We start from the raw sequence: 25,543 nt of genomic DNA, 5'->3' as shown, positions 1-25,543 counted from the left end.
GAACGTGTGCCATGGGAGCCCCGAGCTGATATGCAAGAAGTCTAGCTTCCCTGCACCTGTGTTGCTAGAGAGTTCAGCGACAGAAATGGTAGAGCTGGAGCTGGAGAGCAACTCAAATGGAGAAGGAGATGGAGACGGAGATGGAGAAAGAGAGGGGCCCAAGGAACGCCAACTGCCCTGCCCTCCCCCACCCCGCTGCAACCGGAGCCTTCCATCCTAGGTTCCAGACATTGGAATGAGTATGTGACCCTTCAGATGATTTCAGCCCTTTTCTTCAAGCCAGTCAGCTGAGACAAAGTGGAACAAAATAAGCCCTTCTTGAAATGCAGCTTCATGAGAAGAATAAATATTTTGTTTTGTTTTCTTTGGTTTTCTCATGGCTATCACATTTTGATGTGGCTTGTTACACAGCAGCGGGTAACAAGAATGGTGGTAAGCCTTTTTTGTTTTATTAATGTAAATAAGAGAAACCCTATGCATCTAGAAATTATCACTCTCTAGTACCGAAGGTGAGTGGTAGGACATTAGGGACATCGTAGGGCCCTGATTTTCCTAGGAGTTCAGGAAACTTACCATTGTCAAGTAGCAAGGCCAGAACAACAGGAAATCTGATTTCTAGGACTGTGCTTTATCCTGTGTAAACACAATGAAACTTTATTATTTGTTAAAAGAGCAACCTCTTGGTATATTGTACACTTGAAACTAATATAGCACTGTAAATTAACTATACTGGAATTAAGGCAAAAAAAATTTGAAAGAGTAATCTCAAAATAAACAATGAATCTGACAATCTAATGAACCCTATACATCTCACATCTCTGAACTGATTTAGCAATAGTTTGACCAAACTGAAATTAAATATTGTTTGCCTGAGCATTAGAATCTTGACAACTATATCCATGGGTTTTGTGAAATTTATGTAAGAAAGTGAAGAACCTCAACAAGGATCCTGGGAAAATAACTCCGTTGTAGACTGAGGATGGAAATAATGCCTTAGTTATCTCCACACTCCCGAAACTAGTATTTAGTACACCCAGGATTTCTAGTTTCATGTATGAACAAATCTGTCGCTCAAATATTTACATACCCTCATAATTGCATGTCAAGTAGAATATTAAGACTTTTTTTTTTTAACAAGGACCTGAGAAACCAAGTCAATCTGGTTTAGAAATGAATGGCTCTCAAAATTCAAAATTCCAGAGGCTGATCCAATAGGTCAAGTGATGTGAGCAGACCTTGTTTCCTCACTCTCTTTTTACTTCTGAACTTAAGTCTGTGGGTTTGCTTTATTTGCAACATACTTTCACCATAGCTGTTCTAAGAATCTTAAATCTGTAATATCCCTAATCATTCTCCTCTCCCAAGTACTTGTTTAGCTAGGTCAAGTTAGGGGGTGTATATTTTGCTAAACCATTTCTGGGAGCCAGGTAATGGGATTGTGGATTAGCTAAACTCAGCCTTCAGTCTGGGTTATAAAGTAAAGAGAGTGTCCCCTACAGTATGGTCTGAACAGAGAATGGGTTCTATATTCCCCAATCCATTAGAGTATTATTATTATAAGATAGGGTGTTGGATCCTGGGTGACTAGACCTAAAAATGTCTTGTCTACCTCTAATATTGATTTAGGAACCAGTATATATTTGAATATCTAGGAAACACCAGCACTTTCTAGTGAGCAAACCCTGCACTTTTATGAGTGCATTTAAATATTTTTTTGAGCAATGCAATGAAGTGCTAATTATTTATGTGAGTTTTCTGCATAGGAGTTTTTGCACTTTTACAGCTTTTGGAGAGAGGAAAAAATATATAATTTTGAGTCATCTGTAATATCCCCAGTGCTCTCTGCTGTAAAATCTTTGGATGAAGTAACGTAATAAGTTGGGGAGGCTTGAGAATGCACTGGCTTATGATTTATCCAACTGCAAATTATACTAGTTCAACTGGGTAATAAGAATAATAATAATACATGCTTAGGGAACATAATTCACAGTGGAAGAATAAAGGGAGAATTTCCCTCTGTTTCCATGGGCTTCAGAGAATGCTTATTAACCAGGTGACTGATGTGCTTCTTTGAGTGGTGTCACTAAACATGTGAAGAACAAGGGTGGTTATGAAACTATTTCAATTAGGTGGTGTACATCCTGGGGATGTGAGAAGCTTAAAGAATATTTGGGTCACTGGAAAAGTCACATTTCTTGGAAGCATGTTTTTAAACCAAAGCTTTAGAAATATTCTTATCCTACTGAAATATTTCTTATTCTACTGAATATGTTTGCATTTTAATTCAGGGCAAGGATGAGCTCAGTGTGTAGACTCATTCATCAAATTTATAAGAAAATGGAGCCTATGAGAAGGTTAATATTTTTAGTAAAATTAGAAAAAGACCATTGGGAAGGGGAAATAGAAAGAAATCCATATAATAATTAAAGTTAGGTTTTGATCAATTACCTGATTATATTTAAGTAGCAAGAAAAACATAAGAACCATATAGGCAATCTATAATTATTTCTGAAGTACATATTTACAGATTGGGAAAACATTCTCTTGAATTTATTATGAAGTGGTTTTATGCTTAGGATGATAAAGCCACACCTAATGGAGGCAAAAGTTGATTGGCTAGTAGTTTATTATTTTTGGTTAAAGCGAGATTGTGGGTTTTTTTTAAATTCTGGTTTTCACACATAGGCATGGTATGACTTTAGGACACACTGTTTTTAACAGTTTCGTCACTCCATTTCTTCATATGCAAAATGAGACTAATAATAATACCTAACTTTTAGGCCTGTTGAAGAATCAAATGTGCTAATATGTGTAGTATGTTTTCAGCATTCCTGCCATATATCAAATACCACAGAAATATTAAGTACTTAGCTGGTAGTTTGGCGGGCTATAGTATTGGAGGCCACCTACCTGTTCTTTTTGAGTTTTGAAGGAAGTTACTCAATTTTTTACCCTAGATTTTAGTATTTTATTGAATTCCAATTCCATTATAATTCTGAATCCTTTTTGCGTTGTCTTTTATCTTAAAAAGTTTCTTCAGCTTTTTCTTTTCACCCACCAATATTTTGAAATTTACGAAGATGTTCTTTGGTGTGAGCCTTTCTTCAACCATTGTGATGGGCACATGAGTGTCCGTTAAACCTGGAAATGTATGTTCTTTATTTCTGAGAAACTGAGTTATTATTTTGATCATTTTCTTCCCTCCATGTTTATTCTTCATGGTCTCTGCAATCTTTATTGTCAGGATATTAATCTGTCAGGACTGATGCTTAAATTTCTCATCTCTTCTTTCTCATTTTTTGTGTCTTTTCTATTCTCTCTCTATTCTGAAATGCGTAGTCTACTTTATTATATGATCCTCAACACAAGAATGGGACTCAGTCTGTGGTATACAATGAGTGCTAAAGAAATGATAGCTTTTTCCTCTTCTCTTTCTCTCTCTATCCTTTTCTTTCTGCAGTTGCTTCCTCTGATTCTACTTTATTATTATTGCTTCCCAAGCAATATGTTCGATTTCTGGGTTTTTTAAATTAAATTCTTTGGTTTCTGTATTCCATCTCTGCATCTAGTATATGTGGACCTCTGTTCTCAGTCCAGGGAAATATTAAACAATGTAGAAGGGAACCAGAAAGGTTTTGTAAACTATCATTTATTAAACACCCACTATAAAACAGAGAATCTGTTAAATTGGCTTCCTCTAAAGCATTATCACAGTCACAAAAACCTTTACGATAACTTGTGTTTTATATGTTTTATTTATCTTTTAAGAGAGCACAAGTGAGGGAGGGACAGAGAGAGGAGGGACAGGGGATCTGAAGCAGGGTCTGTGCTGAGAGGCTGACAGCAGTGAGTCTAGTTGGAACTCACAAACTGTGAGAACATAACCTGAACTCATGACCTGAGCCGAAGTCGGATGCTTAACAGACTGAGCCACCTGGGTGCCCCATAATATAACTTTAGTTTTAAACAATTTTAGAAATAAAGACATCAAGGTGCAGAGAGATTGCAAAATTTAGCAAAAATTACAAAATGAGATTTGAACCCTGTGATTTCAACCTCTAGAACCCATGCCTTAATTTCTGCACAATGCTGCAGTGACACAGAAGTAAATTCCAAAAAGGCCTGTCGGTACCGTGGAGGGAAACCCAGCTCATTAATGGTATCTGGGACACGCCAGGCCAATGTCAGCTAAAAAGTATGGGCAATGCACACCCTTTATGCAACTGCTGTGTATATGTCCCATAGCAAAGGTGGTCTCCTGACGTGTACAGTTGGCCTGACTTCTGAGCTGTTGTGATTTTCTGGCTTCTCCAGCACAGCTTTGAGAATGGAATGTAGCAAAATGACTTCTCCTAACTGAAATGCTCACCAGGGAAGGACAAAGGAAGACGCAAGCTTGTTATTTTACTCAGGTACAGGGATTTTTCATTTTGGTGAACACAAAGGAAAATGAATGTAGTGGTAAAAAAGCCTGGTGGATGTGTACTCTGTACTAATCCTCCTGTGGCTAATGATGTATTTGAAATGTGTTTTTCTCCATGTAGGAGAGTGACGTACTTTAATGCAAATTCTCCCTCCTTGACCTCCCAATGACTTTCCATCAAATGAAATAATATTTCTATTGTGATTTATAATGCACACATGCCATGACTTACAACTGTGAGGAATTTTCATTCATTTATCTATCCATCATTCCATTCAACCCGTAACTTTTAGGTTGAACCAAATGAAATTGCATATACTCAACTGTTTGTGAACTGAGGAATTGTAATTTCCTTCTTTTTAATTTTTTTAATGTTTATTTATTTTTGAGAGAGAGAGAGAGAGAGAGAGAGCACAAGCAGAGGAGGGACAGAGAGAGAGGGAGACTTAGAATCTGAAGCAGGCTCCAGGCTCTGAGCTATCAGCACAGAGCCCGAAGTGGGGCTTGGACCCACGAACCCTGAAATCATGACCTGAGCTGAAGTCTGACGCTCAACCAACTGAGCCACCCAGGTGCCCGTGGGAATGGTAATTGCATATGGTTAAAAATAAAACTTACTGAATTCTGAATAAGAGTCACTGAAAGGTTAAAAATGTATTAGACATAAGCATAGATGATTTGAGCAAGAAGATTATGTTTCTCCATATATGTTGTTGAGTGTCTCCTGTGCCTTGGACTCTGAAGATACAGTGCTAAACAAAATAGGTGTAATCTGCGCCTACATGCTGGCTCAAATCTTTTGGAAGAATGGAAATATACTTAAAACCACTGTAGTATAAGAAAGAGGAAATTTCCAGGGCCCTTGAGTGGCTCAGTCAGTTAAGCCTCTAGCTCTTGATTTCGGCTCAGGTCATGATCTCAGGGTTGTGGGATAGAGCCCCACGTATGGCTCTGCACTACGTGTGGAGCCTGCTTGAGATCCTCTCTCCCTCTCCTTTTGCTCCTCCCCACCCCCTCTCTCAAAATATATAAATAAATAAACATTTAACCAAAAAAAGAGAGGAAATTGCCCTAAAATGGTATTGGAATTCAAAAGAGAATATGTCTCTCTAAAGGAACTTAGAACAGGTTTTATGGGGAAGGAGGTATTCCACTGGTCCTTGAATATTGGATAGGGCCTAGTTAGGAAGAGCACACCAGTTGGAGGGAACTGTAAATATGCCTAGGTAGGTGTTCAATTCTTATGGGACACAGTTATGAGCCTTGCGCATAAATTGTTTCTAATTGGTCAGGGAGGTGAAATATAAAGAATTTTAAGACAGGCAGAAAAATATGTGAGTTCACTATAGGTATATACGTATTTGTTTTTCTTTATGCAAAAGGGATAATTCATTGGACTGTAGGAATCAGGAAGGGCTTATCAGTCAAGATTTTATCTGCTTTGCTTAGAAAAAAAAGAATATAATTTATGTGGGTGGATAATGGACAAAAGCAACTCTAAGTTGAAGGAAAGCCAGTAGGTAAGGCATGGCGGTGAAGAAGTGCATGGAATATTTAAGAGACAGAAACATGGTCTGATGAGCCTGAAGCTCACAGATGATAGACATGAGGCTATTCATAAATGCTGGACTGAAAAAAGGAGAGGTTTGATAGCCACGCGGAGCAGTCTGTGTTATATTCAGTGTGGCATTACTGAAAGTATATGAATGGAGGCTACTTTTTCCAAAAAGAGCTAAGGGTGCAGAACGAGAGGAAGATCTGTGACCAGATCATCATTGTCTTGTATTAAAATACAATGGTAGGGGTGCCTCGGTGGTTCAGTTGGTTGAGAACCTGACTTCAGCTCAGGTCATGATCTTGTGGTTTGTGAGTCCAAGCCCATGTCGGGCTTGCTGCTGTCAATACAGAGTCTGCTTCAGATCCTCTGCCCCACTTTCTCTCTGCCCCTCCCCCACTTGCACTTTCTCAAAAATAAATAAACATGAAAAAAATACAATGGCATTCAATATTATATGGTAGAAAGAAAAGTGAATTTGGAGCTAAAAGATAGGGGCCAATTGATTAATGCCTCTAAAACTTATCTTCCTCAACACCCCCCCCAACATAAACGTTAGCAGTTCCTTTGTCTAGTTCACAAAGCCATTGTCAAGAATATATATATTCAAGACAATGATGATTATCTCCTTCAGACAAATGTGAAAGTCTGATTATGACGTGGCATTTTAAAGGAGTAAATTTAGACAAAGATGAATGTCACTGGAGTGAATGCTTCTTAATAACCAGCCAGTCACCACCCTGGTTCACAGATGATGGGTATTGATCAAGTGTGTATCATCTATGACCACAGTCAAACCTCTCCCTCAATCCATAACTGCTGTCATGGCTGAGCATTGTCCTAAAAACTTCCCCAGTTGGAAGAGACCATAGAGCAACAAAACAGTCCTATTCTGCTTAGACTTCTTTCAGTTGTTTCTATGGACTTTGCCAAAAGTTTCTTAGCCATTGCACCATGTGGGGCAGATAAGGTGAAGATACCCTCATAATCAATGGGCAAAGACAAATGATGAAATGGAGCCTAGAAAGTTTCAGTGCAATTAATTGGAAAAACATTCATCTGAAATCGAGAGGACTTGACATTTAGTCCAATTCTGACTTTAAAACTCTGAACTTAGAGATTGTTCTTTTTTCCTCTTCCTCCTCTTACCTTTCTCTTAGCTATGAGTTTTGGAATACATACTTACTTGTGGTATCTTTTAAAGTAGTTAACCTCAAAATCTTCACTGTGAAGGACTTATCACCATTTTGCAAGGAGGAAATCTGAGACTCAGAGAAGGGTTGTTCTATGCAAAAGAAACTCAGAGAAGTAAGTGACTGCACTAAGATTCAAATTGAGGTCAGCCTGACTACAAAGTCAGTTATCTTTTAACTCTACTATGCTGCTGCTTATATTTAAAACAAATGGAGGGGTGCCTGGGTGGCTCATTTGGTTAAGCATACAACTTCGGTTCAGGTCATGATCTCATGGTTTGTGGGTTCAAGCCCCCCTTCAGGCTCTGTGTTGACAGCTTGGAGCCTGGAGCCTGCTTCAGATTCTGTGTCTCCCTCTCTCTCTGCTTCTCTCCCACTTGCTCTCTCTCTCTCTCTCTCTCTCTCTCTCTCTCTCTCTCAGAAGTAAAGTAAATATTTAAAAAAATTTAAAATCAAATAAGCTATAAAAATAAAACAAATGGATAACACAGAACTTCCCTGATACTATTTTACTCCACATATATAATCACAAAACAATGCTAAGATGCACAAAACTAAACATTACAGAATTGTTTGGGACAGGAGAAAATTATTGGAAAAAGAACATAATTTAAAATGTCCACTATTAGGGGATTGATGAAATAAATTATAATAATTCTGTAAAGTGAAATATTACATGGTCCTTGAAAACAGTGAGGTAAGCCCACATGTGTTGATGTGCAACGATTCTAGCTTTCTTTGCCAACTATAACCAAAGCAGAATAATATAAATTATATGATTTCAATTTACAAAAATGATAGGATACTATATTTGTTTATAAGCATATAAAAGGAAGGATGTAAAAGAAACTGCTAATACTGGTAACTTCTAGGTAGAGAGAAACAGAGACTTTTATTATGCATCTACTGTATATTTTATTGATTTTATTACATGCATATTGTTATTTATTTTTTTAAGAATCAAAATTAGATCATATAAATTGAGAGAGTATCTATGATTACTCACAACTCCCAAATTCCACATTTGAAAATTATCTCACTTTGAACAACTCAAATATATAATTTTTGAATACGGTTCCCCTGTGGCCAAAATTTGAGACACTTGCATGTGTATGAAAAATGTATGTGTGTGTGATGTTACTTTCAGGACGACAGCTGGATGGGGGAAAACGGTCAAAGGCTGACTCCCAGCATATGGCCTCACAGGTTTCTTGATTCCTGCACACAGAGCATTCTGGGCAAGGTCAAGGGCAGGCAAGAAAGTGATTCGTTAAACTTCTGTGGTTGATGCACACTAGATGGATGCTGCAAGTCAGCATCTTGTACCTGCAGACCCTGGGCTGTAGCCCTTTGTTTAAAGGACAAAGATCATTTCAAGTAAGGAACTTGAAAACCACACGCGTAGAGATGAAGAGCCAACAGTACAGATGGCAGACAGAATCGGAATCCCATTGCTCAGATGCAAGTTCCAATGTTTGGAAAAAAAAAAAAAAAACATTGTAATTAATAATAGTATTTCTAAGTCTGAGCTTGACTCCTACACACTTGAAGGAATTTAGCTTAATAACAATGGTCATGTTTTAATTTGTTATTCATTTAGAGGGAACACGGTGTTGTATAGTATTTTGTCTATAACCAACAAATACTGATCCTCTGTTCCCAAGAAGCTTGTCATTATATAAAGACACTTTTTTTTCCCTTTTTGGTCAGGCTAAATGAAAATCCATGTCCAAAATTTTATTTACAGGTAAGGTTAATAATATTAGCTAATGGATCAGGAGAAAGACTCAATGTCTTGAAGAAAGACATGACAGCCTCTTAGAGTAGTGTAAAGTAATTTTCCATGTATTTATTTCCCTTTTACTCATTATTTATAGGTGAATTATGGAAAATTGGAAATATATTTTGATTTTGCATCAAAGTTACCAGTTTATTTTATTTTGTTTATTTTTAGTTTTAATTTTTTAATATTTATTTTGAGAGAAAGAGAGAAAGACAGAGGCAGAGACAAAGCATGAGAAGGGGAGAGGCAGAAAGAGAGGGAGACACAAAATCCGAAGCAGACTCTAGGCTCCAAACTGTCAGCACAGAACCCGATGCAGGGCTCAAACTCACCAAACACGAGATCATGACCTGAGCCGAAATTAGATGGTTAACTGACAAGGCCACCTAGATGATCCCAAAGTTACCATTTTAGTTTATCTAATAAGATATTCTTTTGTTCTTTTTCTAACCTGCTAACTGTGGATTATCTCTAAGACTCATAGATCTTTTCTGTGTATCTCTTTGCTTTAATGGTTTCATTTACGACCAAGAATCCCTATGGTTTCCAGATCTACATTTGTTCTGTTTTGTTTGTTTGTTTGTTTGTTTACTTATTTATTTAGAAAGCATCCATGCGTGAGCAGAGGAGGGGCAGAGAGAAAGGGAGAAAGAAAATCCCAAGCAGGCTTTACTGTCAACATGAGCTGAATGCAGGGCTTGTTCCCACAAACCTTGAAATCATGACCTGAGCTGAGATCAAGAGTCAGATGCTTAACCAACTGAACCACCCAGGTGCCCCTCCAATATGCATTTCTAACTAGATTTCCCACCATCTCTCCAGGACCTTACCTTAATTTTCCATAGAATATCTTCTCTCAGATTTCTCATATTAATCTGGAACATACTTTTTCAAAACCAACCTCATTTTAGCTCATTGCCTACCCTGGTCTACCTCACCTGGTCTACCTCACCCTCTTCATTTCCATTCATATATCCCAATCACAGACTCTTCTTTCTTTCTTACTCCAAAATTTTAGAGTCATTTTTCATCAGACTTTCATCATTGTTGATTTGCACCTAGATTTGCTCATAGTCTCCCTTCTTAAGTATTCTGTTCTTCCATGGTTGTTACCATTGTTTAAATTCTCATTTTCTTAAAAGCTACCTGGTATCACTGTATACAAATTATTCTCTATCGCCTGCCCACTGATCCAATTTGTTCAGAGATATTGCCTGAATCCTATCATGTATGGTATCTATGGTGGTCCATCAGAAGCCTTCCTTATTCCTCTGCTTTCCCCAAGTCAGCTGTCATATTTAATTCTCATTGCTCTCTTTTACACTAACTTTTCTAAATACAAACTCTTCATTTATTATAACTTTTCTAAAGACCCTGGGCTTTTGCAGGACTGAGTCTCATTGCTTATCACAAAATCACTGATCCCATCAATTAAAAGTTTATCTCCTCACAACATAGCTAAAGTGATCTCTCTCATCCTAACATATTATTTTTCTTTTGCTTTCCAAACTCATTCATTGTTTTAAAATCAGCATTCTTTATGTGAACTTTTGTGAACTTAGACATTCAGTTTGTACTATATTCTTGACATGTAACTTAACAAAATGCATGACCATACTATTTTGAACATCTGGTACAGCTCTCTTCTTGAGTTTAGGCTCCTTTGGCAATTAGACATTTATTCTTTTCTCTCCTTTATTGTGATGGTTTTGCCACCCTGATTATTGTCCAGACCCCCTACCCAAGGCATGCGAAGTGACTAGTGAAATTTACATATTTTCTATAAAGTAGATCCCCAAAGCCTGGGTATAATACCAAAGTACCCCTATGTTCAAGTTCCAAAAATACTTGAAAAAAATCATCATTTGGGGGACCTACATATACTCAACATATGCTAATACTAAATTTTAAAATAATATATTTTCATGTTATTATTTTAGGAACATAGAAGGAAAGGACACATTTTTCTTTGAACTACCAGTTGTCTTAGGTAATTTTTACCTAACTTGTTTTGCTACTTTTCTCTTAGATGAAAATGGCATAATTATTTCTTAAAACCCTACAGGTCTAATTGGAAGATTTTAAACATTTTTTTTCTGAAATCAAAATTGGCCTTTTATAACCCAAGAATAAAATATATGACTTTTCTTTTGAAAATATTTGCAATTATATTACCTCTCTTTTGATAATTAAGGATATATCATAAATACTCTCCTCAAATAAACATGTTAATTTTATAAGAAAATGGAAGGATTTCTTTTTTAAACTGCTTATGCAAAAATTTCTACCTGACACAAAATAACTCTGCTGTGACTTTCTACATAATTACTATGTTCATTTTTTTCCCTGAATTTCTAATAGTAACAAAAATGAATATGGAGAAATAAAGATTCCATACCTGGTAATCATTGCTGATATTTTGCATTCTCTGCTGCAGTGTTCTGGTGAAATATATCTATATCTATATCTATATCTATATCTATATCTATATCTATATCTATATCTATCTATATCTATTTCTTTTTAGAGTGCATCATTGCTTTGTAAGATCACAAGTCATTGAGTGCTACCAAGGGAAGGAACCATTGTGAAAACACAGATGAAGAACCTCAATCTTAAATTAGGTGGGAAGGGTTGGAGTAGAGAAATTATCTTTAGTAAAAGGTGTGTTGTTTAATGAAGGAGGTAGAAGGAAGAAAGTGGGAGCTATTTCAAGAGAAATGAATTAGGAGAACTCAGTACATGGTTCTTGGGTCATTTGTCCAGTACTTGCTCCCAGGACAGATACCAAACCTCATTTACTAATATTGGCACCTTTTGTGGCTTTGGCACTAACTTATGGTTACAGACTTTGAGTCAGGATCTGATTTTCTTATAGCTCTGGCTTCCCTAGATTATTTGACGGGTTTCACTACTGTTCTTAGAGAACACAATTGAATGTTCTAACAGCATTACTTGTAGAAGTAAGTTTCATAGATTTGCCTAATAGTTCCCAAGAGCCCTTAGACATTAGCACTTGTAATGCTTGTAGTATAGAGACCTATTATTTGGAATTTCCCAGTTTCACAGACTGATATAGTTTCTATTTTCTCCCTTCCATCCTATACGAATGAAGAGGTATTTTTTGTTTTTGTTTGGTTTGGTTTGTTTGTTTTTATAGGTAACACTGTGCAGAATTGTGAGTCTCATAATAGATAACTAGAGACATGATGGCTAGTAAGGCCATCCGGGAAAATAACATATGCCTGACCATTCTTACATCCCCTAGTCTCTGTAGATCACTTTTCTTGATGTTATTTTTTTTTAACTGATGTATAATTAACATACAATGTTATATTAGTTTCAGGTATACAACATACTGGTTCAACAAGTCTATACATTACTCAGTGTTCACTACGATAAGTGTACTTACCATCTGTCACCATATAATATTGTTACGAGATTATTGATTATATTCCCTATGCTGTACTTTCTGTCTCCATGACTTACATATTTTATAAATGGAAGTTTGTACCTCTTAATCCCTTTGTCTATTTCACCCATCTCCCCAACCACCTTCTGCTGGCTTTTGTGAGAATCGCTCTAATTCCTAACTTCAAAGTATCTTTGTACTTTATATTTGTTGAACTTATTTATCTGTCTGTATGTTTGTTCCCCAAATATCCCAAAATCTATAGTCCAGTGTCTATACGTCTTTCATTATGAAATTCTTAGCATATATTGGTTGCCCTTCAACTAATGCAAGACTTCTGAATTATGATTATGCCATCTATAGGGGACTGATTTGTGAACCACTTCCCTGATGAAGGCTATTTCAGTGCTCTGGTGGTTTAATAACATAAGACATTAATACAGAAATGGGCATATTTGGAAAAAGAACATTTATTTTTTAAAGTTTTTTTTTATGAAAGTAAATGAGAGGTGTGGATGCTAGTAAGAGTTCTTTAAAAGTATATTCAAGATATTTTATTCCTAATTCTAGAAGTATTTGTATTTGTAATAGATGATGTGAAAAGTACATAAAAGCACAAAGAAGTTGAAAATGACCAACATTTCCACCAGTTAAGTATATCCAATTTGATAACATTTTGGTATATACCTTTTAAAATATATACCACACTTCCTGGTTAAAACCATGGACTCTATTTCTAGACAATCTTGTTTTAAACCTTTGCTCTATCACTTCCTAAGAGTATAACTTTAGACAATATACTTAACCTCTCTGTGCCTCAAGTTTCCTGATTCATAATAAGGGCTGTAGTAGTACTGACCTATTTATTTGGTTTCCTGTGAAGATTAAATCAGTTAATCCATGCATAGATTTTCAATTTATGACTGGGTATATTAATGTAGTTTGTTACTGTTACTGATAATAAGGATGATGTTACTATGTACTAGATTGATGGACTTGAAAATTCTCTTTTCTTTCAGTTGCTTAGATAAACTCCTTTTAACTGCAGTCATTTTTGAACTGAATAGTTTTATTTACTTAGTTTAGGAACTAACAAGGCTTACTAAGACGTATTTCTTACTCATTTCTTTTTTCTTTTTTTTGTGAGCCCCTCAAACTTTTAAACAATAATTGCATTATTTCTTAAGGGTTTTTGAGAAACACCTTGCATTACTTCTTGTAGCTTCTTGTAACTTCTTATGTTCTTGTGCATTTTTGGTTGATTCTTTCAAAGGTGAGTGAACTGAGATATCTAATAATTCAAACATTTTTAAACCTCTCCTTTTGGACTTAAAACACAACAAAAAAGGCCATTTCTTCTCTTTGGCTATTAAACTTCTTTTCCCACTAGCCCACACGCCTGCTCAACTTGCTCATCATCGTTGAGGAATAAACTTTAATCATACAGAGAAACCTTATTCCATTCTTTTACTTCCTCCTGGAAACATCTCTATGGATGTTATAATTATTTCAATGGATAAAAATAATGAAATACGTCATTTTTTCCCCAGTAATCAAATTAAACAAGCACTAGAGTAGAGCTGAGAGTAGAATATCTTTGGCCACATGTTGGAGAAGTAGTAAAATATTTGAAGTTTATTGCCTAATGATTGATGCTTAGAGTTATGTTAAGTGTAAATTCGAAAAGTATGCAGAGCTTCAGAGCTACTTGGTAGAGACAGGCAAACAAAGATCAGTTCACCAAAGCCACAGAGGGGAAAAAAAGCCATAGCCTTTTTACCAGCTAGAACAAAACTCATGAGATTGCAGGGCTTTACCTCCATGCATTGAATCATCACATTCCATTTGAATGTTAAACAAACATGAGTAGCCTGTTTGCTATCTAGGAGACGATACTGAACCCAATTCATTCTCTGTTCCAGAAGGAAGAGAAGGGAGTCTAGTATGAGAAGATCATCTCTCTTCATGAGGCAGCTTTATTTCCCATCCTGCACCATCCACCTACAGATCTCACTGAACTAGCAGAGGGACTTCATGAAATTCAGGTGTGTTTCATTACAAAAGGTAAATTACTTGCATATTCATTTTCTAAATAATTTTTCAACTGGAATATAACCTTTCTGTTGGTTGCGAACCTTTTGCACAGATAATATTTCTTCTAAGTGTTTCTGATGGTGATTTTATGGAAGCCAGGGCAAAGTTGCATCTGGAGTACAGGAAGTGCACGTGCATATGGGATTATGTATTCCAGCAGCACTACGCTTGGTTCATATTCTGTATGTTCAGAAGCAACTCTAATTCTTCATATTTTCAAGTAACACTTCTTGGACTCCCAAGATATAAGAACACTTGGGAGAAATTAACTGATTCAAGAGAATAACTTAATGATTTTCTAAATGTGAAAGACTCAGACACAGTATTTACTAGAGGAGACTGCTGTAAAATCGTTACAGTTTATTATCAACAGCATACAATGCTCTTTTAAACCAAGATATTTTGCTTTATTACCCCCAAAGTAGCTGCATGTGCTGTATTCCCTTATACCAGAATGCTCGTGGTAGGGGAAGATCTTTAAATAATCCTCATCCGGAGCAAGGAAAACAAAAGGACTCACAGCCCTTCATCACATAGGCCCCGAGTGACAAAATACAGCTCATATTGTGGTAATTTTCCAAACAAATCAAGACCTCTGATTAAATAAGTTGGGCCTTAGGCTTCCTGCGATTCTAAAGACTATCAATAGAAGCATTGTGGCACAGTCTTATTAGACTCATTGGAGCTATAATTAGCCATTGGAGAGAAACAAAAATGTAAAAAAAAAAAAATCCATCATGATTAATTTTCACAGGATGTCTTGGAAACCTTACAGGAGGAATTAGTAGTCTGCCTATTTATAATTAACAGATCGCAAACACTAATGCATTTTCCCAACAGGGACTATTTAAATGGAAAGCTTTGTTGATGTGAGACTTAAATACATAGACTTGAGTCCCTGGAAGATGTGTTTTACAGAGATTTTAGGACAGTGCAGTATGTTCTCTTGATTGGAAGTTCTTTTGGTTGCTTCTACTTGAAGTGGTCCTAGGGGAGAATCCCCTTGGCTTCCTTTAGCTAAGGCAGCATGTGCAATATGGGGGACTTGGATCTCACGTTCACCTCAGAGAGAATCCTGCAGCCAGCGCAGACACATCAGAAAGGAATTAGCACTTTAGTTAAGTGTTAGCATCCAATTTCTAACATGGTTATATGTGGAATTTTGTGATCACCTCAGCCAATCAAAATTGACAAAAGAACTCAAATTTACATATATGGGAATAGGTGATTATCATAGAAGTCATTAAAGTATTTGAGCTGACACACAATAGGGTGTTAATGTCTCTCTATGGCTGTAAGGTAATAAAATCATATTTTATAACAATTCTAATTTGTGAATACTAACTTCAAAAGAGAACATACTGCATAAAAACTGCCAATGTAATAAATTTGCCCCTGCCTCTAACCTTGTCCAGACCACTTGTAGGGTATCCATTCTAGATAACATGATTCCACATCATGAATTCTTTCAATGGCAAACACTGCTTTATCATACAGTTAAGAGCCACTGTAGTCTAGCCACTCTTTATGGTTACAGTCTTAATCTTCTATATTTTCTAATGTTGCCCCGATTTTATTAGTTACTTAATATTTCAGGACCTTCCCATATTCTTTTTTACTGTCTTTGCTCTTTTCAATCTGAAAAAAAATCTTGCTCAACCTTTAAATTCTTTAAAACTCAGGCACATAGAGAACTCTTACTTGAATTTGTTTTGGCCTATCATTGCCTGTTGCAGCCTCTTGGCTGCAATAATACACCCCACATATGTGCTAATATGACATCTAGTGTGTGACTCTATTATCATGTCTATGGATTTGTACTGTAACACTTGGTAGACATGGATTATGTCCAGAGAATATCTGCTCCCTATATGTTATGACTTTGGGAGGTATCTAACTCAACAAATGTTGAATAAGAAGACTTGTCAATGTCTATAGTTAACAGGTATTTAGTATACTTGTTTATTTCATCTTATGAAAACATTTGTGTGTTTTCTATGTTCCCATTTAACACGGATTCAACAAAGGATGAGTTTTTTTTTTTTCTGAATTGAGCTGACAAGTAGCCACTAAGTCTTAGAAATATATCTGAATTACAGAGGAGCAGAGTAACTTTTTTTTAAAAATCTCATTGACTTACTGAGCATGCCACTTAAGAGAGAGAGAGGGAGAGAGAGGTGAGAGTGAGAGAGATGAAAGATGTATTTAAGAAGTTGCTAAAGTAAATTTATGACCTTCATTTTTATTGTATTGCACCTGAAAAGCATGGAAATTAGGATGGGGGGAAGCCCAAACCACTTTAGATATTGGTGTGTAATGGGCTGTGTACATTTTGGATGACAGAGACTAGTTACCAGTAAGGAGAGACTAAACTGATTTCTGGCTCATACCTTTCCTAAAGTAAACATTATATTTGTTATAACAAAAGTTTAATTTTATTTCAGTCCTTTTGCTAGACTAAACTATTTATAGCTATAGATGTTAAATAATGAAAGGGTGGTCTATGACTTCAGACTTGATTTCTTTCACTTTCTTACCTGTGAACCCCACTTATCCATGAGCTTATATTTTTTTTAATTTGCATTTTTACGAGAAATGTTAGTGCCTCTCAGATTATCTTTTTTATACCTAAGTATGTATCTTATATCCATGGTATTTTAGGAGATTTGAAGGGAGAAACATTATAAGTTAATAAACTATTTTCTTAAAACTGCTAGAGAAACTCTCATTGTTGGCAAGTGAAATGGGCCTTACAGGTCACAGAACAAAGTTAGAGGACAAAAAATAAAAATGAGGAGAAAAGTTACATCTTTGCTCATTAACTCAATTCTTTTACGGGGGGCCTGATCTCATGAACCATGAGACTATGACCTGAGCAGCTGAAACTGACTCAGATGCTGAACTGTCTGAGCCACCCAGGCACCTCTCATTATTCAATTCTTAACAGTAGTAGCAGTATCACTCAAGCTACCTGCTAGTAAATAGGGTATCCTTGGTATATTTTCTCGTATTTAGTTGTGACATTTTTATTCCTGAAAATGTTGAGAACTTAAACATTTGCAGCAAGTATTGAGGTTGCATTTATCCTCAGAGGTAAGTGAGACTGCAAATCTTAGAGCACCAGAGTATACTCAGATGGCCCACCAAGTCAGAGGCAAAGAACTTTAGAAGGGAGAAAGGAAGAGAAACAAATGTTTAGTTGCTTGATTAGAATTGAATACACATCCAGCTGCTTTGAATTCATCCTGAGGGAAAGTAGAGCCCCACACCGGTGATGTATGCCTATGGGGAAGTGCTTTTTGGAATAACCTGAGACTCAGGGACAAAATCTCTCAACGGAGAATACAGAAATTAGGTTCAAACTAAGCTTTGGGTGTCTATGGTGAACTTCCACAATTATGTAACATCTCTAGTTAATTTTCTCATTTTAAAAATGGCAATAGGATTATCTGGTTCACCAGGTTGTAAGGAATAAATAAGATAACATATATAAAGGCAATGTTTTTCATGTTAAAAGATGAGATAAGAGAGAAATTGAAAGCTATAGATACAGATATCTGTATATCAGTCTCTTTTCTCCCATGCAAAGAGTTCTGTGCCTGGGCTGGCTGCTGTCATTTGTCTTACTTTCATTCCACTTGTCCCTTTTTGGAAATCCCAAATGTAAAAAATTGTAGTGTGATCACTTAGGGGAAAACAAACAAACAAACAAACAAACAAAAAACCTGACTTGGCTTCATGCTCAACTAGTTCCAATCCCTGTTGCAGTGTGCTTTTTGTTTTTTAAGTAAAAGCTAAATTATGTGCCTCTAATCAAACCTTTGTAAATTGTCAAATTGACTTCTGGATTAAGATAGCAGAATGAGCACATGCTTTTTACATCCTTTCCATTGATATTTAAATGTCATTATGACAGTAAAAGAATAGATCTGCAACACAGACCAGTATCAGAGGGCATGTCTTAGACAGTTCAGATGTTTTGAAGAACTTTATAAGTAAGAAAATACATGGGATCACATTGATAGGTAAACCAGAAGAGAGGATACTGCCCCTGCAGATGCGTGGTGGAGAAGAACCATTCTTTTCCACGTAGTTGTGGACTCTTCTAGCTTGCTGTCAGCAAGTACAAAGAGCAGGAGCAGACAGTGAGGATAGACTTTTGGGTGACTAACTACAGAACTATGCACTCAAGAGCAAGACAAGTCAGATCCCCTGTTTCCTTCCTTTTTCCTTCTGTTCCTCCTCCTGACCCTATTCAACGACTGTTACAGAGCGCTGTGCCAGAAAGGATTTTGTAATCCAGAAAATATGTAAATTTCTCTAAAGAAACTGAAAAATATGGAAGGGTAGGGTTTTGTTTCTCAGTGTTCATGCTGGCATCTGAGAGATAAGCCTGGCAGAGACTGAGGCATAGAAGGAAATACTCTGAAGCTCTTCAACACCAAGTAAAAGCCACCTCATTTTGATATGGAGGTGGAGGGCCTCATAGCACCTGTCTGTCCCCCAGCCAGCAATGACAATACCAACATTTCTGTATAAGAGAAACACAGAAGGGGTTGTCTCAATTCAAGGGAGGATCTAGCAACCTTGACTCAGAGCTAGTTTTGCAAAAATGAATCACAGTTCTGAATTAGATCATTTGCTTATTACAGGTGGTTTAGGGGGAGGAAATCCTAATGAAGATTTGGGAAATTGTCCTGCAGTCACATCCCCATAGCAAGCATGCTTTATCTTTGATGTGTGTGTTTATTTGGGGTGGCTAAGAAAACAGTATTAAAAGTTATGGAGCAGAGAAAGTAATATAAACCCAAATTTCTCCCTCTTGATCCCTACTACCTACACAAATGCTGCCCGGTAACATAGCTTTACTTTGCTTTCAAGGTTTTTGGTCGGTTCTTCTATTCATTTTTTTAATGTTTATTTATTTATTTTGAAAGAGAGAGAAAGTGAGCAGGGGAGAGGGGCAGAGAGAGAGAGGGAGAGAGAATCTCAACAGGTTCCGTGCTCAGTGCAGAGCCCGATGTGGGGCTCAATCCTACCACTGCAAGAGCATGACCTGAGCCAAAATCAAGAGTCTGATGCTTAACCAACTGAACCATCCAGGTGCCCCCAGTTCTTTTATTCAGAGCAGAAGTCAGGTGGGGTAGATTGTTTGCTAATAAACAATCAAAAAAGAATTCAGAAAGGCATACAATATACCTTTATATCTCACTTATAAATCTGAACATTGGTTGGAGTGTCTCTGATTCAGGTTTAGGGTCTCTAAGCATCAGCTGTGGTGGCTCTAAGGCTCATATCTGTGTGTGGAGCTCAAAGACTATGGCTACTTAAGATATTTTTTTCTCATGATGATGGCATAGGCAAAGATGACAAGCTTAATAACCATACAGGCTATTTCAAGCATCTGCTCAAGTCATTTCCACCAACATCTCATTAGCCAAAGCAAGTCACAGGGCCAAAACTAAAATCCATGGTTGGAAAAGTTTACTCAGTACACCATGGGGCCATGACAATGGTGTACATATAGGAAATGATTCCAGCGGAATGAATATTTGTAGCTAATAATTCAATTTGTTACAGCAAAAGAGATCCAAATTCAAAATTGAAACCTTACCAACTTTCAGCGCCATTCAGTCTGGTCCTTCATCTTTCAAGTAAGGTTATATCCAGAGGTCAACATTTTAGGAAGATTACCAGGAAAGAATAAAAGACACCAACAGTCACGTATAATTTGGAAGAGGTTATTGGATTTTATAGGAATGAAGACAAACCTGATTTCCCATGGAAGTTCCTTTCTTCTTAACTCATTTTCTATCCAATATCCACTGCTCCTCTAATTCTACAGATGGCTGTGTGTGAAAGGATGATAATGCATGATGGAGGGATTTGCATAAAGGTTGAAGTGAAATTTGCATTGTCCTAGATGCACCAGTCTATTTTAGACAGAACCTGGCAAATCATTTGGGATTTAATGAAAAATATCTGAGTAGGATATGAAGCTGTTTTCCTAGGAACAGTTGAAATTATATTGTCTTGAGTCATTTGAGAAGACAGCACCGCCCTCCATCCTACCAGAGGATAGTGAATAGTCCTGGAGCTTCCGGTGAAGCACTTGTTTTTCATCTCAAGTGAAGATTTCTTGATAGTATCTATGCCCAGTGTACAAAGGCATTGTTTAAAAAGGATTGTACAGGGGCGCCTGGGTGGCTCAGTCGTTAAGCGTCTGACTTCGGCTCAGGTCACGATCTCGCGGTCCTGAGTTCGAGCCCCACGTCGGGCTCTGGGCTGATGGTTCTGAGCCTGGAGCCTGCTTCCGATTCTGTGTGTCCCTGTCTCTCTGCCCCTCCCCCGTTCATGCTCTGTCTCTCTCTGTCTCAAAAATAAATAAACGTTAAAAAAAATTTTTTTAAATAAAAATAAATAAATAAAAAGGATTGTACAGTGATGAGAAAACATATTAAATTGCATATTTTGAAAAAGAGTAAATGGTGGCTATGGATCATTTCTCTCATAAACTATACCAAGAGATGCCATTGCAGGGACATCAATAAGATCCCTAATAATACCCTTTAGCAGTATCATTCCTCTTAAAGTAAAAGTCAAATTAACTGTTAAATAATTTATGATAGTTGGAATCTAATGAAAAGGACTTGCAAATTACAAGACTGGAAGTTTAAAAGTTGAAGGACACATTGTAACTACAGGAACATAATGGGCCTGAAATTCACACCCAGGTTTTGTTATTACTCATACATCTCATCTGACATTAACAGAATTCAGCCTGTGAATCACAGAATTGCATTCATTCTTGGGCACCATCTCTTATCTTATCCAGACAGAAATGTGTTAATTAGCATAACAACATCGATTGTATAACTGTGTGATAATTATAAAATTGTAGCTGATTTCACTAAATTCTAAGTCTACAAATATATTATCATTGCAATTAATGGGGAGACTCATTATTTTGAAACTTGACAGGTATTTCTTAAATTGTTCTTTTCCTGCAAGGTTTATGTAACCCTCAGTTTTTGTTTTTATCACAAATACTCAAATTTCATTCCTCTCTTCCTTGTTCCTTTATACCTTCTTCTCTTCTTCCTTCCTTGCTTTTTTCTTCCCTCCTGTTCTTGGTTTAATTAATTATTAAATTTATTGAAACAAACAAACAAAAAGATTTAGTAAACCTTAAAAAGCATACACCATTTTGTTCCCTTTTTAGCCTAAAGATCAGTGGTATTGTAGACACTGCCTAAGGGTTTTTAGTTGTGAAACGTTCACTATGATTGTCATATGGAATAGACTGCAGCATGTACTATTATAGACCAGACCTTTCAAGTTAATCCACTTTGTTTAAAACCAACACATATATTTCTGTAAAAAAAAAAATAATCTGCCAGCAATCAAAACAAGAACAAGGGAGAAACAAAATGGGAGTGGTTGTGAGGCATGAGTGAGCTTTATGAAAAACTCTTAAAATGGTGTTCAGAATGTTACTATTATTGCTTGATTAATTATAGCAGTAAAAAATGAGATCTAAGTCAGTTCACCTCTACTGCATATTGACTATTTTGTTTTTGCTTTCCCAATGCACGATCACAGTTGAGCACCACAGCAGTCTGATGAGAAGTAGGGCAGAGTTTTATTAGAGAAGGTGTATTTCCTTGATCCCTTGACCCACTTTATAACAGGCTTCAACTCTTTAACCTTCTCTAGGATGAACCTGGGCAGTTGCTTAGTGACTGCTTGTCAGCTGCTTAAAGCTTTTAAGATGACATTTAAAGGGGGTGCTTGCCTGTTTCTAAATGTCTTTCTGAGACATGGAGGTAGACATTGTGAATGAGTGAGGTAGAAGCCCAAGAGAACAAAGTATGAAATAGATATAACACATTGGATTTGATTTGTTTAGGTTTATCTTTAGCTGATTAGAATCTTGGTCAATGTTTCTTCTTTCAACTAAAAGATAACTTGAAATGAATCCTATGACAATATATGCACATCAGCTTTGTTAAAATAGCATTACCTGTCCAATGAATGTTGTGCTGGTAACTTGCTTGTAAGGTACTTCTTTCAAGAACATGACCTTACCCCATTTTACAAAACAATTCTGGGACTCAACGTTCAGAATCACCTTTAGAATCGATTTACGAGACTTAATGAAAATATATCATGTTACCCTAAGATTGGAACAAGTTCTGAACTCAAATGAATTTACCCAGTTTGAAAACTTACCTCCCTTATTCATTAGTCTTAGGTTGTTGGAATGATTCTCCAAATTCGGATTTTTCTCTAATATGATATTAAACATATTATATATCTTTTTCACAAAGAATTTCAAAAATGTAAGCCAGTAGAATTTCTGGGTAAAGAAGGTAATATCCGTAGTAGTTTTATTAAGAAAAGAAAAATAAGGTAGTGTTCCTTTGGATGAGTCATATCTTGTAAGATTGTTGAACGGTTTGGAAACTCACATCTTCTGTGTGGACTATACATATAAATTTATTTCTGTGATACAGAAGTTTGCCCATTTTTTTAAACTTTGGTGCCATTTAAACAAAGATCATTATTTTTTTTTTAAGTTTTTAATGTTTATTTGTTTTTGAGAGAGACAGACACAGAATGTGAGTGGGTTAGGGGCAGAGAGAGAGGGAGACAGAATGCGAAGCACACTCCAGGATCCCACCTGTCAGCTCAGAGCCTGACATGGGGCTCGAACTCATGAGCCCAGAGATCATGACAGGAGCCGAAGTCGGACACTCAACCGACTGAGCCACCCAGGTGCCCCATAAACAAAGATCATTATTAATAGCAGAATGTTAAGATGTAGAGTTTGATCAGCACTCCTGTTTATGATTTTGAAGCAATAATTGGTCATTTAAGGATAGTGGTCTTCATTATGACAAAATTGCTATGTTAATGTCTAAAATAATTTTTGATAAAAGTAAACTGATGATAAAAACTAGCTAAGTGGTTCTGTTTGTGTATCTATTAAGTCTTTGCTGTAAATTGACAACACTGAAATCATATCTAATGAATAGGAGTAAAATCCCCCAGCTTTATAAAAGATGCACAAATTCTATTATAGTCTTTGTCACAAGGAACACAGTAGCAAAGGCTCTAAACAAATTGGCATTACAAGTTCATTGCTTGCCCAAACTCAGCCTTCTTGAACTGAATCTTGTGCCAATTACTAATTGCAGTAAGACACCCTAGAGCAAGAGACAACGTTTGAGATTGAAGTTGGTAAAATTAGGTTCAACTGGGCATTTTAGTCTCCTTCAAGTCATTTCACCACTGCTAATAAAAATGCTGTGAATTAAAACCAAAAACGAAACTGTGTTATTTGGTTGGGTGAGGTGTGAACTAGAGAAGGGCAAGAGGGAATGCCATTGTCATTCTCTTCTGTCTGCATTGAGAGCACCCAGAACAGAGCTGGGTGCAGATGTCAGAATAAATGAAGCAACATACATTCAGAGCAGAGCCAGGGGGCAGTAGTCATTGTTCGCAGTGATTCAATCTTAAAACAGGGGACCTGAAAAAATGTTATTGTGGTGTGGTAAAAGGTGTCTACAAGAAAATATGCTAACAATATAATTACAGGAAATGAAAGTGTTTATTAATGAAACAAACTAAAAAGCTGACAGCAGGAAAAGAAGGTTGGAAGGTGTTGTCTGGAAGCAAAATCAGGAATACCCATTTTAAAGAATAAAAAATGGTGAGGCACACAGGCTTTTGGCTGGAATAAATGAAAGTAAATCAATAATGCAGTGAAGGGGGCAGAAAGCTAATGGTTCTTTTGTTTCAAATTGTAAATGGCATTTTTGTATTCTACTGTAAACCTTAAGTGATGGCTTTGTCTATTACAGTATAGAAAGCCTGCCATTTCACTTTCCTGACTACAACAATCTGTATGTACTAAGACTTGACTTTATTTACTCTGCATTTAGGTACATTTAGGAGTGAACTGAGTTATAGCTTTTTGGCATAAGCAGAACTCGTTTCTTAAGACAAGATTTTCACCTTCAACGATTAAGGTCCAAATAGATCAGGGGGAAAGACATAAAAGACAAAATTAATAACATTTATTTTTTTACTTTATTTTCAGAGACATAGAAAGAGCAAGTAGCGGGAGGTCAGAGAGAGAGAGAGAGAGGGAGAGAGAGAGAAAGAGAGAGAGAGAGAGAGAGAGAGAGAGAGAGAGAGAGAGAGAGAGAAAGGGAGAGAGAGAGAAAGAGAGAGAGAGAGAGAGAGAGAGAATACCAAGCAGGTTCCATACTGTCAGCACAGAGCCCAATGCAGAGCTCAGTCCCACCAACCATGAGATCATGGCTTCAGCTGAAATCAAGAGTCAGTCATTTAACCAGGCGCTCCAAGTACAAAATTAATAAATAAGAATATTGGGAATATCTTAAGATCTTTTGCTCTGCTGAAGTCATATCTGTTAGCGATTATTTTTTGTGTTTCTAGTTATAAGGAACATTATACCAAATACGAAATGTTATCCTCATGTTAAAGTTGAGGTTCTATTATTTGGAAAGCTTCATAAACTGAAAAAGGTCAAGGAGCTATCCCAAACTAAGTTAGAGAATGCAGACTGTCATGCTTTAGTGGGTTGTTCTAAAGTGAAGGCTCCGGGTATTTCTGGAACCCATTATAAGTTGATGATCAATTGGCAATTGGTTGATCCTATTATATATACATTTTTGTCATATATAAATGTGTATGTGTGTGTGTGTGTGTGTGTGTGTGTACACACACACACACATACACAAATATATTCATTTTACAACTTTTCTGCATCTTTTACTGTCCCCCCCCCTTCCCCCTTTTTTTCTCCTTTTTCCTTCTCTATACCCTTCTAACTCCATGAAATTTTACTGGCAATCTGCATGTTCATTAGTTTTCCATATATATATATATATATATATATATATATATATATATATATATTTATATTTATATATAAAATCTTCTAATCAGTTTTTAATTTGGTAGCTCTCTGATTTCATGGAGTGTTCTTTTACTCTATTATACATTATAAGAAGTCTATATGAGGGTCAATTTCAAAGAACAATCTCTAAAT

General features: G+C 36.5%; 1 long non-coding RNA gene across 1 annotated transcript in view; it reads left to right on the top strand.

The window, feature by feature from the left end:
* The window catches only part of LOC122231198, a 419,598-nt gene that overhangs the window by 279,932 nt on the left and 114,123 nt on the right, over positions 1–25,543 (top strand). Inside the window, exon 5 of the long non-coding RNA XR_006208392.1 lies at positions 14,289–14,411. This is a non-coding gene — a long non-coding RNA (uncharacterized LOC122231198). The remainder of the gene's footprint in view (positions 1–14,288; positions 14,412–25,543) is intronic.

This window comes from Panthera tigris, chromosome D1, assembly GCF_018350195.1.
Source record: "Panthera tigris isolate Pti1 chromosome D1, P.tigris_Pti1_mat1.1, whole genome shotgun sequence".
Taxonomy (NCBI): domain Eukaryota; kingdom Metazoa; phylum Chordata; class Mammalia; order Carnivora; family Felidae; genus Panthera; species Panthera tigris.
Note: the sequence above shows the minus strand (reverse complement) of the source record. Positions and strands in the feature narration are given on the sequence as shown.